Here is a 16,082-nt window from a genome sequence, read left to right as displayed (position 1 = left end):
CGCTGCCATCTTGAGAATACCAGTTCTCCAAGTATCTACATTTCAGCTGGATGACTTAGAGATCTTACGGTTTGCTAAACAGTAAACAGACCAAAACCGGAAATGTGTTTTGATCAGACGAGATTAGGATTGAGTCATCAGGAAAACAGATAAATGCCGACTTTCAGGTATGGTGGGGGATTCATGATGCTGCGGGTCTCTACCCAAGCTTGAACACTGGGCAAGGCAAGGTGGTTAAGCTACCCAACATCACAGAGTTGAGATGAGTTTGAGAAACCGCAAATGTTCAACTGCTTTGGTTCTTCTTTTGAACAATAATGAGGAAATGAAGCAGCAAAATGACTCAAGTTTTCTCCTTACTTCAAACAAGCATCATCTAACTTGAAACCACCAGCCTAGCATTTTTTTCACCTGTTGTGGATATGCAACAATTAACTTATTAATATTTAAAACCTTTTGAGACGGTAGACAGCGTTGGTACTGGGTGTCGCTTTGATGGGCCATAAAGAACGAATCATGTTAGTGAACCATGCGAGTGTGACATTGAAATGAAGCGCGATCAAACTCTGAATCATCTGAGTTTTAGGCTAGAAGTGACGACGCTTCTGTTTAAGCTATAAGAGAAACTTGAAAGACATTTGAAACCTTTGTGACAGCAATAAAGTTTTCATTAATTCATTGTCCAGAAGGAAAAGAAAGAAAAGAGTCAAGACGATGTTTGTTTTCTAACATTGCAACATGTTTTACTGTAGCAGATGTGCGCCAACCAACTGGACAGAGAGTAAAATTAATCAGTTTTCCATGATTTGGTTCCAACTGAACATCAGAAGGTCAAATACTGGAAACTAATGTTTTGTTCATGAAGTGCATCACAAATCAGCATCTCTTTTGACACACTTTTTGTTCATCTTTATGAAGAATCAGATAAAAGTTATGGACGTGCGCTTTAAAGCATAAAATGTGATCATTGTAACCCATTTTTCCTGTTGGATTCAAAACCATTACACTGATCAGAGCATCTGCAACACAATTTGTCTATTATGGCCAAAGTTTGTTATCAGTTGTTCACACAAATTAGTTTGTATTTGTCACAAGCCTTAAAAAAAGAACAACCACTTTCAATAAAAGTGGAAATTAGGCTGATATTTGGATCATTAAGACAAGCTAAGAGGAAACTTCCTTGAACTTAAGACACAGCAAATGCTTCAGGAAGCTAACAAAGTACATACTTCCTTCTGTTTACTCAGCCCTGGATGTTTCGGTATTTGGACCCAAATAATGCTAACAGTAAGTGATTTCAATCCTGTTAATCACTGACATTTTTATCTCTGATATATAAAGATCCGATCAAGAACAGGAAACAGTCACTTACAAGATACATTTAGAGTAGTGCAATTAAGTGAGGCGGAGGATTAAAAGGTCTGACGTCTTTTGTCGTCAGCCTGCCAGCTCTCCACCCCAAATGATTCCCGCCACTCTGAGAGCAACAAAGAGCCCACCTCCAGCTACCAGCCTCTGTAGTTTGTAGTGACGCCTCCTCACCATGTGGCAGTGAGTAAGAGGGCAGTGGCTGGTGCGTCCTTCTAGTCTCAATCTAGTTTTTATACCTCAAAACGACTACCTCCGTTCATCCTGCCTTCACAGGCGATAAAAAAAAAAAAAACGGATGCCCCTCTGACTTTGATTTAGCTTCAACTCATCGTGAAACAGGTGTGAAAAAGAAAATCCCACCGAGGGGCAGATGTCGGCTCACATCAGCTGTTTGCTGAAAAACAAAGACCCTTCTCTTTTTCTCCTTGCTTCAGGGTGAACGGAGTTGGGGAAAAGCACAAACGCTCTGTCAGGACGGAATAGAGACACTAATTTTACTTTATCTTTGGCCTTTCCAAAAAGTGTAATTTTCTTCACTTGAATTTATTCTCTTGTAAATTAAGGCCTTTGCTTCACATTCAACCCGAATATGAAACAAGAATGAACTGGTAATTGGAACAGTTCATTCTTGAAAGCAAAGAAAAGCAAACGTCAGATTATTATTATCATTATTCAGAACTGAATATTTCTTTACCATCTATTGTGCCACTGTCACATGTGAAAATCTCACTAGAACAACTAAGTTTGATTTCAAGTTATTTAGGTGTGTAAACAAGAAGATATGAAATATATTTGTCCTAGGTTATAGAAGTTGTTTTTTCAACACATCTGTTTTTTTTGTGTGTTTTTTTTTTGTTTGTTTTTTCAGCTAAACTGTACTGGACATATTCCACATTTAACGCTGGAAATGTTTTTACCTGATGTACTTATGATCAAAATGTTCATATCACCAAAAGCAAGCCAACAAGTGCAGACTTTTGACATTCACTACACATGTAAGGTACATAAAGACGTAGTGTTTTAGCGAAGGAAACAAACATGTTTTCCGTTCAGGACATCGACCAGCTGATAAAGCTTCGTCTCTTATCTCTGCTCTGTCCTGTGATGCAGCAGCCACGTGTTCCCACTCAAGACTTCATTTATAACGGAGAACCACGTGTTTTTATACTCTATGTTTACGCAAAGATTTTAAACCTCGAGCAAAAATATCCGACCTCCGACACTCTAAACAAAGACGCTGTTTTAAAACATTTCGCCCAAAGGAACAGAGTCTCAGCCCGGCGTGGTTCACGGTTTTCACCGCTTCAGGAAGAGACTGTTCCGGTGGGTTTATTCACTATATCGCACGATGAAGCGAATGGCGGTAAATTTAAGCCAGACAAAGTAATGCGGCAATTAAAAAAAAAAAAATCACACATATTCAACTTCCATCTATGACTTCAGCAACAGCAAAATAAGACAACAAAAAGAGTCTTACAACCACTAAATTATGTCCGCCGGCGCTATTTTATCATTCGGTCCCGTTATTTTTCATGACTTGAGTTTTTGAAGCTGAAGACAAACTTCATCCAGAAGAACCGGTCCGAGCCAGACTGGCTGCGGCGAGTTCATCATTTTATTCACGTAAAGTAGCAGCAGAGAAACGTCTTACCGTGTTAGAGTCGGTGTTGTCCGCCTGAGTCTGTTTAGATACAGCGACAGCTTAGTTCTGCAGCTCTCTTCACACTCACTCTGAATGGATGACCAGCGATATGGGCGTGTATCAGAGACAGTTCAGACTCTTACGGTTTGACACATTTATGTAAATGTTTTGTAAGTCTGAGGGATCCTGAAATCATTACAGTACTGTGCTCTTCAAATGATCTTTTTGTATGAAAAACTTACGTTTATATGTAGGGAAACTGTTTGATTGTTGCACCATCATAACTTTCCAGCTTTCATACCTCGAAAAACTGAACGGAAATCATAAATGATATGTTCTAAATGTACCTGAAGTGTCTTACTGTAATTTGTGTAGGAGGGGGAGTTTGTGAGGCGTTTCAGTAACCTACATTTTTCTGGGTGCTCTTTTCAAATGCGTTTTGTGGTATATAAACTTTTCACATCACCATAAAAATTACACAGAGTGGCCCATAAGTTTCCATACATAGGAGAATGTAAATGTTATTTTTTTCTATATGTATATTTCAGATACCCAAGAAGATGCGTTTGACAAAAGAGGAAGTTTTTTATTTGCAAGTTTCAGAAAACTGGAAATGTTGCAAATCAACAACAAAGTGGTGCACGTATTAATATGTGTATTCAAAACAATGGTAATCATATAGAGCACTTTATAGCAATAAAAACAGTTATCCAATATAAATGTTTATTTTTTTCTACGTATGGAAACTTATGGCCCAAACTGTACAAACGCAACAACTCATTCAGCTTTTTGAGTCTTTAAATCCAAATTAAGTATTCTTAAAAGCACATTAATGCGCAAAGTAAAATTCAAAATGTAAAAAGTAAAATGTCTTTTCTCTGTTGTGTGATTGTACGTGTACCTGTAGTGCAATTTATCGTTGAGTTTGAGTGGATAAACCTTCAAAAAGAAGTGAATAGTTATAAAGAAGAAAAGGCACATTTCTATTTAATCTTCCTTATGCCAATATTGGAAATTAAAATCAATTGAAATCAGGTTACATTTAGATGTGACCTAAAAATAGAGTCCAGCTGTTTTCAGATGTAGCGTATTATAGCTATACCTCACAGTTTGGATACTTTCTCATTCAGTGTTTTATGTTCCGTGTTTTCTAAAACACAGAACTAACCAGATTATTCCCAGTTGCCTTTCTTGGTAAGACTTTCCAAGTCACCATCTGTGAGTGTTTTTATTATATCCTTGCAGGAGTTTCTGCACACGCAACATTTATTTCACTCCCTTCTCAAGTCCAACGTATCCCATCTGATTTGAGTTTAGTTTGGGTGTGGAGGCAGGGGGTGTCTTGTGGCTGACCGGCCTGCTGGACACTCACAGTAATCCAGATGGGATGGCAGGACTACTTGGAGATAATATCCATCCTTTAAATATATGTATGTATATATATTTTTTTACAAATCTAACCAGGTTGTTGTGTCTAACTTTAAAAGAGTCGTGGAGTCTGCTGAACTTCGCTTCCTGCTGTGAGTTGAACTTCACATTAAATAAGTTTGATGCTATGTAATGTTGTGATGCAAGATAAAACTGGAAACCACAAATGCAGCAGCAGATAACGTAAATATGAGCAGCCCAAATGCACAGTTCACATGTAAACACCTCAAGGCTGCACAGTAACTGATGGGTAGAGGATTGATCTGAGGTCAAACGAGGCCAAAAACGATGGTTTGAGTAAAAGTATCAAAAAAAGAGAAACACAGCAAGGCGTGTGAGAAACCGAATAACGAACGCTGTCCTTTGTTCAAGAAATACAATGTCTGAAGAAATGCATGTGAATCCAGGCTGAAGGTTCAGGCTGACGTCAGTCTAATGCAAATGAGAACAGAATAATCAAAAGCAGGAGATAATGGCGTGTCTGGGATGAAGGGGAGCAGCGCAGAAACGTACCAACATCCAACCATCGTCCTTTATGTAACAGAGCACAAAGAAAGACAAATACTTCCCTCACTTGATGCTATAAACTCATAAAGGAACAGCTTGTTTTCCCTACAAAATATCACAGACGTTTTCATCTGCCTGAACCGACAGTGAAGAGGCGTTCGGTCCTGAACATGAGCCCGCACACGCTGTTCACCCCCGCAGATCCAAGTCATCCACACCCTGTCTCTCCCCCAGGCTAAAAAAAGCTCTCCGCGGTTAAAAAACCCATCTGTGACGAAGAGCTCGAGCAGTTTGGCTGTTTTTTCCTCCAACCAAAAACCCCAGCGAGGAGGAGAACTGAGCTGCTTCTGTCTGGTGTGAGAACCCAAAATTGCTCTCAGTTTCCTGAAGGGGTGCATTTAAATATGTTTATGCCACAAAAGTGAAAATGGCTGTCTCCGTTCCTTTGAGGCCTTGTTTACTTGTTTCTCTGTGACCAACGGAGAGACAGACAGTAAGGAGATACTGTGGAGCTCCACCTCGACTGACTTTTTCCACACAGAGGAAAGAGACCGAGGAGAAGAACAGTAACGAGTAAAGTAGGACAAAGGCAGCAGCAAAAGTTGGACTCTATCAAAATAAAAGACACAAAGCATGAAAAAAACAACTAAGAATGACAGGAGCTGTAAAAATGGTTGATAAAATGTACATAAACTAATTGAATATTTTAAAATAAATACTTAATTAAACCTTAACCTCAACAGGAAACTTCCACGCGTCATATTTGGATTTTATCCAATCTTAAAAGTGTCTTTCGCGGTGAAAACGTCAGAACAAAACCTGGTGTAGCCAACCGCCTTCTAACGTTGCCTAGTTTGTAAATAGAGTCCGTGTGTGTTATGTAACCTCGATGTGAATCCGGCTCTTCTGTGGAGGCTTCAGAAAAAACCAGTGGAGAAACGGCATCATGGAGGCCAAGCAGAGCAGGGAGCACACGGGCCAGGGAGAAACTCGATTTCTAGCAGTGCTAGGGCAACCAAACGATATCACAAAATTTAAGAATCTCACTGAGAAATGGCAGAATTGCAAATTGATGACAGAAGCAGTGAAGGGGCCTGTGCTAGCACTGTGGGAGCTGCAGAGGGCCACAGATTAGGTGAGAAATCACAAAAAAGTGAAACATCTGGTTTAAAGCTTGGCCCAAGTTTTATAGAACATCCAGCAGCACAAGAACGCAGTGGCAGCATCATGATCTGGGATCCCGAGAGTGTTGGATTTTTTTCAATGATCAGCGATCCAGTTAAGGCAATTAAAAAAAAAATGCAATTAGAGTTGGTCTGTTTGGAGAAGCGTGTTGCAAGATAAATATGAGCACATAAAATCCAACTGGGAATTTGTGACAAAATGTAAAATATATTATGTTTTCCATCCAACCAAAAGGCCAGTATTCAGATGTGGACATTAGGTAGAGACATACAAGTACAAGACCTGCTACAGAAATTAAAAGTATTGACTCAGGGACTGAACACAGTGATACAATTATCATACAGACAATTATTTATCTGTAACATAAAACCCTCGAAAAAACACATATGGTTAATAGTTTTGACGTGACACGATTTGCAAATGCTTAAGAGTTAAAAATACTATTATAAGTTCTTATATTTGGAATATTATACCTACAAGTTGTAAAAAAGAAATCCATTATCCATGATTTAGCTCCAATCACAGATCATAATTCAGGACTTTTGTCTGCCCCACTTCAAATAGTTAATTACGAGGCAACGTGTCAGTCAAGTGATCCCTTTAAAACAAAATCTTTCAACAGTATGAATACTTCTGGGCTTCACTGTGAGCCAGACTGATTCATTCCTTTGCTATTTGCATCACAGATGTTGTTCATTTGTTCAGTATATTTAAAAAGTTTGAACAAATTAGTTAACAGCTCATACATTGTGTATACTCTGTACTAGTTCTTTTTTTTTTCTTTTATGATAACGTTTTCCAAGCATTTCTTTGTGTTAGTCGTTCATATTTCACAAAGCATCCCAACCGTTCAGGAAGGACGGTTTAAAACTAACAGCTGCGGTAAAAACACTCACAACCACAACATAACAGACATGCATCACACCTGTGAGTGACGCGTTTTCAAAATGCAGATAATCAGAAAGCCACCATTAGGGCGCCGTAGGGAAACCGCAGCACATTGTTAGAGGACCTGGCCTCCTTTAATTGAGCGCACTTCCATCGCTGGGTGAATTTCTTAACCCCTTCGCTTCCTGCCGACCCAGACGGTTCCTCAGCAGGCAATTTTTAGAACAGAAGAGGGACAAATAAACACCGCACAAGTCCAAGTCGGGAATTTTTACCATCAGAGACGTGCTTTGAGGGTGAGGAGGAGGAGGGCACTACAGGAAAGGACTGTAGCTGGATTTCTGAGCACATCCTGAGGTTTTAGGAAGACCGTGACGGGAGAGGAATTCCAAAAGAACCATGACTTTAACCCGGGATGACTCAGACACAATGGAGCTATAAACTCTGCTGGGATTAAGGATTTATGGCCTCTGTTTGGCAGATTATTGTTTATCCCAGGGTGACGACAGGAAAAGAAAAGGGATCTGCTGGAGACGCCTAAAAACAACCAGTCAACAGTTCAGCCTCTCCAACTTTACAATAGTTGCTCTGTTCTGCTGCCGTCTCACACGTTCCTCCATTAAACCTCCCAAAAATAATAATTAGACTCTTTTCTTCAGTTACCCTTCATTTCCTCCTCCAACACTGGTCTCTGCTTATCGCTGAGTCAGATTACGGGTGTAGGCTTCTCTGAAAAATTAAAAAGTTCTGCCAAAAACGTTGCACCTTCGGATTAGCAGCCAATGAAAGAGCCAAAATGTGTATTGCTCTTGATTAACCCGACCTGTTTTCCGTTATTCCCAAGTAATTAAAGCCAAACAGCATGTGTTGACTTTGTTGTGCTTCTTTTGGAAAGAACAAACTGTTTTACTCACATATAAATAATGTTGAAAAGGCAAACAAACTCTTGGCTTGATTCTTGATTCTCCATCCCTTGTGACTCATCATAAAATTTGAAATGTACAAAAAAAAAATCTGCTCTCTCAGTTTCATGGACGTTCCTATGAATTTTTGCTCGAGTACTGTAACATTTGTAGCAGGCGTGCAGAAACATTTGAGGCATACAGGGCTGCAAAAAACAAACCATAAAAACCAGGAGAAAACATGAGGGCCAGCTGATCTTTGTTTGTGAGCCATGCAGCCACATGGGATTTTAGGGGGCGTTTCTGGGCAGAGCTTGATAAGGTCCATTTGCCTTTGAATGTTAAGTTTTATACTTGAATTTTTTGGGAAATGTTGAGAGCCTTCATATGTTTTCAGTCTGTTAAAGATAGTATTACCAATAGCAGTACAATTTGCACAATGTCTGTTTTGATTTTTTTTTCTTGAAAAAAGTTATTAAAAACAAGTTTTTGTCTAAATTAAGGTGGATTCATGGTTCCTTTTTCCACATAATATAACTGGTAGTGCTTATGGTTAAAAAAATAATAATTATGTGATCGGTATCAGTGATCGGTATCGGTGATTGGCCGTGATCGGCCCTCATGGGTGATCAGAATCGGCAGGAAAAAACCTGATCGGCACATGTCTGATATATATATATATATATATATATATATATATATATATATAGATAGATAGATAGATAGATAGATAGATAGATAGATAGATAGATAGATAGATAGATAGATAGATAGATAGATAGATAGATAGATAGATAGATAGATAGATAGATAGATAGATAGATAGATAGATAGATAGATAGATAGATAGATAGATAGATAGATATACACATTTCACAGCAAAAGGTCAACCTCGGTTTGAGCGGAAATTTTAGCAGTTCATATCTGGAAAATGTCAGGAAAAGGGAGGCAAGGAAAGCTTTAAAGGAGGAGTGTTAGAATTTAAGTTGTGAAACATTTCAAGACTTTTTTCCCCCCTTACAGATCCAGGTCAACAACCCAAAAGTAAAACTAAAAACTAAAAAAGCACTTCTAAACGGATATATTTTTCAAATTAGTCTTATTTTTGGCAAAACTATTTAACATCAAAATTACAAACTCATCTTTTTACTGCTCATAGAATATGCCAAAATATGTTTACTGGTGGAGCACTGACGCTTCCTGGAGCGCACGATGACTGGACCTTCTCATGCAACTGTTTGTGTAAATATTAGTGGAAAATTCAATAAAACTTTTGGTTCAATTCTAAGTCTAAAGTTCTCTAGTTTCCTCTGTTCCCCGACTCAAACTGTGTTAGTGCCTAGTTGAGAAAGACATGGGGAACAGGAAATAAGCAGGAGTTGAACACTATAGGTAAATTATCTAAACAAAATGCACATTCAGGGGATTTTATCTGAAGTTATGTACAAGGGAACAACAAAATGCAGGCAATATTCAGCCGTTTTTTTCCTAATGAGATCTGAGCTGCAGAAGTGCAAAAGGCATGAATGTCAGGAAAAAGGATGTTAGAGGGTTGAGGGGGCTCCAGTCGCTCCCCTGTTGTGCAATCATAAATGAAAAACAGATGGGGCAGAAAACTCATAAACGTGAAAATGGCACTACTGGACAACTGGTTCCCTAGAGGAAAAGGAATATCAAAGGGGAAATAAATCTTTAATAAGTAAGTTCAAATCTCTTGAGTCTTTTATGCTGAACTGTTGGGATTTTAAGTCTTAAACTGAGCTAAGCAAATAGCAGTATGAAATTTGAGGAGCGAATTTTGTCACATTTGCACCTATGACCCACGATGGCAGATCTGGAGAACCCCGAGTCATTTTTTACTGCACAGGATTCCCTTTTGGCACCTGTTCCAACCTGTCACCAGAATCATAATGAATATGAGTTACTGTAATCTGACCAGCTGAAATTTAACAGTGGTATTTGACTTTTCTCCACATCACAGTAAAGGCAAACGTGCGTGTTAAGTAATGTGACAGCGGGGGTCCCCTGCACGTGTCTGTGCGTGATAAGGAAACTGGGTTGCCCAGTTGTTTATCATGCTAGCAGCATGCGTGATGCAGACGGTTCCGATGTTTCAGCCCTTTCCTTCACTGAACACATAATCTGCGCACAGCTACATCAGTGCGTCTCCACTCTCAAAACATCACTTGCAAGGACGATTCCAGGAAAGCTGACTTCCCTCCTGACGGGCAGCATTTTTAATTCTGCTGCCAGCTCGTCATCATCTCTAGATTTCACCTCAGGGATGTGAGTCTTTGTGAGTCTCATCGGCCATCACCTTTTATCTTATCAGAGGCTGACAACCATCCTGTTGGCCCGTCCTGATAGAGGAAATCACCCGACCACAGGCGACTAAGGGCGAGGATGTTTGGCCATTTGAAGCCCATTAGTCAATTGTTCCCCATCTCTTGTTGCGTGAGACACACGCTGTGTTTTCCAGACTTCGCCATACCAACTCATCGAGCTGTGAATGTTTTCTACCAACTCAAACGAACCTGAGGACCATCTGTGAAAGCCATTGGATCCGCAAACACATGCACAGTTGTTTTTTCCCGTTGTTGCCATCAGCAGAGTGAAGAGAATAAAACGAAATCCGTGCAACCAGTTTCACCTACTTTGTAAATAGGAAGCAGGATTAGGAAGAAGCCATTGTAAAGTTAGCCACCAATCACTTAGGAGACACAGCAGCCATTTTGGCCGATACTTAAAGCACTGCAGCATCATGCTGTGGCAATCATTCTCTCCATCAGCGACGGTGAATGCATGGAATTACATACGAGGCAATCCTGGAAGAAAAACTGCATAAGATTTGAAACTGAGGAGAAGGTTCACCTTAACCCTAACCAGAACTAAAATGGAGTGATTTAGATCAATGCAGAATGGTCTAGCAGTCATAGTCGAGATGAAAGCCTGACTGGAAATCAGTGGAAAAGCTGAAAATTCCCGTTCAGAGAAGCTCTCCAATCCATACAAATATTTTCTGTGAAACTCGGAAATGTATTTTGAATTTTGCCATCTCCATCAACCGTTTCTAATACTTCAAAATCCAAAACACAGCTACAGTCTAGCAAAGCTGATAGAGACACACCTATGGAAGTGAATTTACTAAGTAGTCTGATTCAGGGACGCTGAATGCAAAAACCCACCACACTTTTCAGATTTGCTTTGTAAAACATTTGGAAAACCAGTTTATCGTACTTTTCCACCTGCAAAATGATAAAAAGTAGAATGGTTCCAGTAGTATGACGACTACTATAATAAATAAAAATAAACAAATCTCAAGTGGTGTTCCAAATATTGTGAAGGAGAAAAACTTGAAAAGTTGTTCCAAAGCTTCGATGCTGGTGCCGGTACTGACCTCTCCGACTGTCTACATCCAAAATATATCATCCAAAAAGATGATTTAAGACTATAATGAAGGAGTTTGGGTATATATCAAGATGGCAGCCCACGCTCTGCTTTAAAAACAAAATAATTAACAAAATCTGTTTCACAAATGAGGCTGTAACGTCTCAGGGTCAAGTTAGGAATCTGGCTGCAGTCATGATGCAGGAGCAGCTTTACAGACAATGTTACAATGTTAAAATATAAAGAAATGTAATAATCTAACTGTGAGGTGATTAATGCATCCAAAGCCGTCTTTATGTTACTTTTAGAGTTGATGGGAAAATATTTCTTAAATCCAAATCACGAACCTCCTGGACACATCTGGGTCTAAAGAGGTTTCTTAGACAGGAACAAACAAATGATACATCATTTTGTCCCTGAACCTGCCTGATTTAATCAGCGAAAGAGATAAAGTCATTTGAGTGGCATAGAGCAGATCTATTACACAAACCACATGGCAGTGTGACACTAAATTACATGTATCCTGAACATACATCAACGCAACACGCACAACGAAAGAAAACACGCTGAAGAAAGAATTTAGTTCCCCATTCAGACGGAGAAAAAACCCTGAAACAGCTGTTATATTCCTGTCACGATTTTGTCATTACGTAATAATCTGGTAAAGAAACTTCTTCATTTATTAGTCAGTGAACTGTTTCCAGTCCTTTGCCAGTGCATTTTAAAAATGTGGAATTAAATGACCAATCATGTGACCCACTTCTGCAGCAAAATAATAAGATTTTACTATCGTTATTACCTCAATTTAACATTGAGGTAATAACTGTTTAGCTGACTACATCAAGATGAAATTAACTGATAATATGTTAGTCATAAGTCGTTTAGTAACACGGCTGTCTAGTCTTGTTGCGTAGTGTCTACAGAAAGAAGCCGCAAACCAGATTGTGTTCCCCAAAACTTGTCTCTTTCTCACACGTCTTCCTTCGCAGCAGAATAACAAGAAAAGCTGAAGTAAAAAAGCAGTATTAACTCCTTTACATATTGTATTCAGTTTTTACTAAGTTGTCAGATCATATAAGCGGTTTTTAAATGGTGACTTCATTTGTTAAGGGGAACAAAGTTATTCCAAGCAGCGTGGCATTATGCTGAACTAATCTTGGTGAAAACAACTGCCTCTAAGCATCTGCTTTAAACTCGTATTCAGTCCGTTACACCAAGTGTTTAGGAGATTAAATCCACTCTTGCAGCATTTATTTTACTATTAAACTTAAAAGTGTTTAGATGAAACTGAAAGCTGAGCATTAATTCTCCTTCAGGTCCTTCTTCATGTCTATATGTTTTCTCTTGTCTCTTTGAGTTGTCTTGTGTTTTATCAAAGCAAAACCAAAAGCTTTGCACTCTGTTGTCTGCAGTGTGATCTGCCACTCACCACATAACTTCTTATGACAGATATGGTCTGGGAATAACATTGAAGTTTAAATCAAAATTAGCCGTGTTTCACTGCAAAATGTGAACATTTTGTGGATTTTGCTGGTTGATACGTTCGCTGACCAGATTAAATCCGGCCAATAAGTCCTTTATCTGCATTTTGTATCCATAACAACATAATCTATAAATGCATTTAGATTTTACCCATCATATGTGATTGATTTACAGATTTTAAAATCATGTTTATTTATTTTAATTACCATTTTCACTGTGTTTCATATCTAAAGCAGCCATGTTGGACTTTTATCTTAATTTTTCCATTTTCAAACATGGACGTTTTAACTTCTCAACAGAAAAAGGAGCCCATAATTAAACCACATATTTCCACCACTCATGCCATGCCACGCCTTTTTCTTTTCTTTCAGCTGGTATAATATAAATTTATATACGGAAGAAAGTTCCTGTCCAGGGTTTCAAATGAGGATGTTCTTACTGTGAGGCAGGCGCTTCATCCCGTGCGGCGCACCGCCCTGACGTTTGCAAAATGTACAAAATGTACAACTTCCTCAGAACTGGCCTCACGTGCAGCAAGTCTTATAAAATGAGGAGAAAGACATTCCAGCTTTTCCCATGATTTCCCTCATTCTAACCAACAACTTTTTTTTTTTTTTTTTTTTTTTTAGACATGAGATTCCCTTTTGTTTTTAACATCACTTAAGATGTTTCTAATGCCAAACGCATGTGATTATTTCCAGGAGTTTCCCCTTCAGGCACAATGGAAGAAGTCAGCTTTAATCTCTTGATGATCGTGGGTTTTCATCGGTGGATGGATCCCTTACAGTCTTTACACACAAACATTATAAGAATAACTCCTTTTGACTTCATAACAAACTATATTCAAGTGAGGTTATTACAGATCTGTGTGGATATTTGTTGACAGAAGACCGTCAGAGACCAGCTCTCCTCCCGCTGAACTCAACACCCTCATCAGTGTTTGTGTACGAGATACTTCAGTCGAGATTCAACAAAACAAACCTGAGATTATCTACTTATGGAAACTAATGAGACCACATTCCAGCGGCTCTACACTAAACTGTCTTGTTTTCTGAATAAATGCGGTGAAGCATTTGAACTATACACATTATCAAACCAATCATTTTCTTGCAGATGAATGCAGGAGCCCTCTATGCTCTTGATTCTTTGTTTTCCACTAAATAAACACTTCTGCTGTGGAGATGTCTCCACTGCTTTCTGAATCTGAGGAATGAAAAACATTTGCTACCAATTAGAGGAGCTCTTGTCCATCACTCAAGATGCAAAACAGGAGGCAGCTTGCAAAACGCGAGGGAAAGTCAGGAGATAAGTAAAGACAGGAGCATCCATCTTGAAGGCTTCGTGAAAGTCCATGAAGATTCACTTGTTTCCGGGAAATACAATATTCTGTTCAGCACAACATGTACACCAACGAAAATAAAACCAACAACCAGATTTAAAAAAAAAAATCTAAAATCAACATCACCAGTAATAAAATTAAATATGGAGCTAAACGTCGTATATGCGAGCTTTTGGAGTCATTCCTTAAACTGGGTTTAGCTGTATCTGTCTAGTAGAGATGATGGATATGCAAGCAGCTTCTCAAACTAAATTAGAAAATAATTTAAACAAAAAGGTATTTTTACACAAAAAATACCCATGAACAGATAACTACCACCTTTTGAAAGTACATCTGCACTTACGTCTCCCAGCTTTCCGTGGCTCCTTAAGTATCAATGTCTTTCTACGGCAGCAGACATCCGGCTGAAACCGCAGTGACAACGACCCGGTCCGGATCAGCTGGCTCCTCTACCCCCTCCAGCATCATATTACTCTGGTGTTTTGTCCGTATGCTGTGTACTTTTGCCCTTGCCTTGTTTTCAGACCACAGTGTCTAATTTTAGTCATGTAATTGTCCTGGCACAGAAGGTGCTGGTGGGAGATCAAGTGTTTGGCCAGAGCGGTGAAACTGGGTCAAAGAAAGCTGGCTGGAGTGGTCCATGAGCGCAGCGTATGCAGCGAGTTTTTGGACCAAAACAAACATGTCTACATGATGTCCGCTGAAATCTAGGTTGGGGATGAATTTGATTTCAGTGTTTAGAAGATATTTATCCCAAATTACAAATTTTACCAAGCTCAATGATTTAAGGAGTTCAGTAAATAACACATTTTGCATACATTCCTATTCGTTGTGCTTTGAAAAGCTTTAAAGCACAGAGATAAGCTTCACTTTGACTATGACTTTGTCTTCTAGTGCATAAAAAGAGAAGCTATAAGAACCTCACCTTCCTCTTAAAATTTAAACCAAGGTTAGCGGAGATGTGGCGTCTACTAAAAGACTTTGACAAACATCTTCAGCCAAGGCACAAATTTAAGCACAAACCTTTTGAGAACAAAAGAAAAACAAAATGCACTTATCAAGTATCTGTAAAAAAAAAAAAAAAAAGTGATATGTATAGAGGAGTTGCAGTCAGTCAAGAGCTGGGTCAAAAAAACAATACGCAACAACAAAAACACTTGGAAAAAGCCTAAAGAAGAGAAAATCATGAAGGATGACATCATTACACACAAAACGTTGTATTTTTTAAAAATGACTGAAGATGGTGATTCTACTAATTTTTATTGTTTAATCTTAAAATATGTCTAAGAAGAAAATAAGTCTATCAAAAACAACCAATTATCTGACGGGGTGTCATCACAGGAATCCTATTAGGGACATTTTGGACCAATCAATACAACTGCGAGTTAAAATATGTATAGATTTTTACCATTAGTCTTCCAATGAAATGTAAAAAAAAAGTTTCCAAAACCTGTTTTAATCCTGTTAATCTAAAACAGTGTTTTCATCCAGAAAGATAAACTGTATCACATATAAGATGACAAATATTTTAAGTTATAACTTGTGCTGATCAAATACCTGATAATTATCACAACACTACAAAAGCACAAATATTACCAAGTATTTTTTTTGTCTAGTTTCAAGTGCAAATATCTTAGTAAACTTGAAATAAGACAAAACTAACTTAAAAGTAACTTTTTAGTAAGATATAGAAGCTTGTTTTAAGTAAATAATTCCTTAATATTGATGAAAAAGTTTTAGCTTAATTGGCAGATAAATTAACTTCTAACATGGGAAAAATGTCTTGTTATAAGTGAAATAATCTGCCAATGAAACTAGAACTTTTTCATCAATATTAAGGAATTATTTACTTAAAACAAGCTTCTATATTCTGCTAAAAAGTTACTTAATTAGTTTTGTCTTATTTCAAGTGTACTAAGGTATTTGCACTAGAAACTAGACCAAAGATACT

The 16,082-nt window shown here is 38.4% G+C and overlaps 1 protein-coding gene across 3 annotated transcripts in view; it reads right to left on the bottom strand.

Moving 5' to 3' along the window:
* LOC106927531 (equilibrative nucleoside transporter 1) overlaps positions 1–16,082 on the bottom strand; it is a 34,925-nt gene that overhangs the window by 16,969 nt on the left and 1,874 nt on the right. The window contains exon 1 of one of the 3 annotated variants that reach the window (XM_015003167.2): positions 3,023–3,169. The exons of 1 other annotated variant lie outside the window; for it this stretch is intronic. The gene's annotated coding sequence lies outside the window, so the exon portion shown is untranslated. Of the gene's footprint in view, positions 1–2,848; positions 2,975–3,022; positions 3,170–16,082 lie in introns of those variants that run through there. One more of the 3 variants, XM_015003171.2, reaches the window with a different exon arrangement.

The sequence above is a fragment of the Poecilia mexicana genome, unplaced genomic scaffold (assembly GCF_051168715.1).
Source record: "Poecilia mexicana isolate PSO_F unplaced genomic scaffold, ASM5116871v1 scaffold_15, whole genome shotgun sequence".
NCBI lineage: Eukaryota > Metazoa > Chordata > Actinopteri > Cyprinodontiformes > Poeciliidae > Poecilia > Poecilia mexicana.
Note: the sequence above shows the minus strand (reverse complement) of the source record. Positions and strands in the feature narration are given on the sequence as shown.